The sequence below is a fragment of the Schistocerca cancellata genome, chromosome 7 (assembly GCF_023864275.1).
Source record: "Schistocerca cancellata isolate TAMUIC-IGC-003103 chromosome 7, iqSchCanc2.1, whole genome shotgun sequence".
Lineage (NCBI taxonomy): Eukaryota > Metazoa > Arthropoda > Insecta > Orthoptera > Acrididae > Schistocerca > Schistocerca cancellata.
Window position 1 is genome coordinate 299,048,498 of NC_064632.1, and position 2,500 is coordinate 299,050,997.

Sequence of the window (2,500 nt, forward strand, 5' to 3'; positions counted from 1 at the left end):
CGCCATCCACTGCGCCCATTACTCCCACACGTCTCTATGGCGTACCACACTGCAATGCAGCTGTTATGGGGAGATGACACGTAGCTGTGTACACAACATTCTGAGCGGGTTGCGGTTGGACAATACATTACTGTAACGTGTCATATGCCAATTACAGAGCAGGGTAAGGCACAACTTGGGTTAGGTTAAGGCACAACTTGGGTTAGGTTAAGGCACAACTTGGGTTAGGTTAAGGCACAACTTGGGTTAGGTTAAGGCACAACTTGGGTTAGGTTAAGGCACAACTTGGGTTAGGTTAAGGCACAACTTGGGTTAGGTTAAGGCACAACTTGGGTTAGGTTAAGGCACAACTTGGGTTAGGTTAAGGCACAACTTGGGTTAGGTTAAGGCACAACTTGGGTTAGGTTAAGGCACAACTTGGGTTAGGTTAAGGCACAACTTGGGTTAGGTTAAGGCACAACGTGGGTTAGGTTAAGGCACAACGTGGGTTAGGTTAAGGCACAACGTGGGTTAGGTTAAGGCACAACGTGGGTTAGGTTAAGGCACAACGTGGGTTAGGTTAAGGCACAACGTGGGTTAGGTTAAGGCACAACGTGGGTTAGGTTAAGGCACAACGTGGGTTAGGTTAAGGCACAACGTGGGTTAGGTTAAGGCACAACGTGGGTTAGGTTAAGGCACAACGTGGGTTAGGTTAAGGCACAACGTGGGTTAGGTTAAGGCACAACTTGGGGGTAGATTGCGGTGCAAATTGCGTTACATTGCGGTGCAAATTGCGTTACATTGCGGTGCAAATTGCGTTACATTGCGGTGCAAATTGCGTTACATTGCGGTGCAAATTGCGTTACATTGCGGTGCAAATTGCGTTACATTGCGGTGCAAATTGCGTTACATTGCGGTGCAAATTGCGTTACATTGCGGTGCAAATTGCGTTACATTGCGGTGCAAATTGAGTTACATTGCGGTGCAAATTGCGTTACATTGCGGTGCAAATTGCGTTACATTGCGGTGCAAATTGCGTTACATTGCGGTGCAAATTGAGTTACATTGCGGTGCAAATTGAGTTACATTGCGGTGCAAATTGAGTTACATTGCGGTGCAAATTGAGTTACATTGCGGTGCAAATTGAGTTACATTGCGGTGCAAATTGAGTTACATTGCGGTGCAAATTGAGTTACATTGCGGTGCAAATTGAGTTACATTGCGGTGCAAATTGAGTTACATTGCGGTGCAAATTGAGGTAGGTTAAGGTGCAACACAGGTTAGGTTAAGGTGCAACATAGGTTAGGGTGCAAGATGGGTTAGGTTAAGGTGCAAGATGGGTTAGGTTAAGGTGCAAGATGGGTTAGGTTAAGGTGACATAGGTTAGGTTAAGGTGACATAGGTTAGGTTAAGGTGACATAGGTTAGGTTAAGGTGACATAGGTTAGGTTAAGGTGACATAGGTTAGGTTAAGGTGACATAGGTTAGGTTAAGGTGACATAGGTTAGGTTAAGGTGACATAGGTTAGGTTAAGGTGACATAGGTTAGGTTAAGGTGACATAGGTTAGGTTAAGGTGACATAGGTTAGGTTAAGGTACAAACTGGGTTGTGTTATGGTACACATTGCGTTGTAGTACAGTACACGTTAGGTTTGGGTACGGTACACAATGTGGTATGGGATGGCGTGTTGTGGGGGGGGGGGGTGAGGTTCGTTGATATCGACCGTAGGACGTGGATGCCCGAGGCAGCGTCAGTGTGTCAAAGGAGTTATGTCACGTCGGGATGCGCTTTTCGCTAGTGAGAGGGGGCGAGCCGTGTCTGTGGTTGCGGCAGACCTGTGTGTTTCATTCCTGCCAGTGTGTTTGTGCTGTAAGACGAGGCAGTGTGGTGATGTTGGGTGCACCCCTGTGTAGGACATGTGTGGGTGTTGGTGGCTTCTCTGAGCAATTGTGGTTGTCGGACGAGTGGGGTATTCTGTTTTATGATTGGACCTCCCGGTCTGGTTATCATAGCGTAGTTGGTGTACTGTGGCGGATAGGATGCACCGGACGTTGGTCCATGCTGGTGCTTAGTTGTTGTATCTGTGTCTGTTACAGGCAGAGAGTAGTGTGTGATAGAGTGTGTGGCTGACGTGTGGTTCATTTTGTGTGTACGGACGTTCAGCATGTATAGGGGCATTTGCGTATATAATCTATCTATGTGGGCCTGCATAGTTTACTGAGCAGTGCTGTGAGGTGACTGAACTACGAGTGACGTACTGATTTACAGCGGAATGGTTGCCTTGTACCAAAGATGGAGTATCGGAGGACCGTCTATATTCTGAGAGGAGCCCTGTTTGCCACTGGGCGTGGGGTCTCGCGTCCTGCGGTTCAGTGCCCCCAGGGAAGCGCGCGGAGGTGGTGCTGCTGCTGCTGTAGCAAGCGAGCTACTTACAGCATGTATAGGGACAGCGGGAATATGGCATATTCGATATAACTCTTCATGAAACGCAAGATATAGGGGCGGATTGCACGTTACGAGTG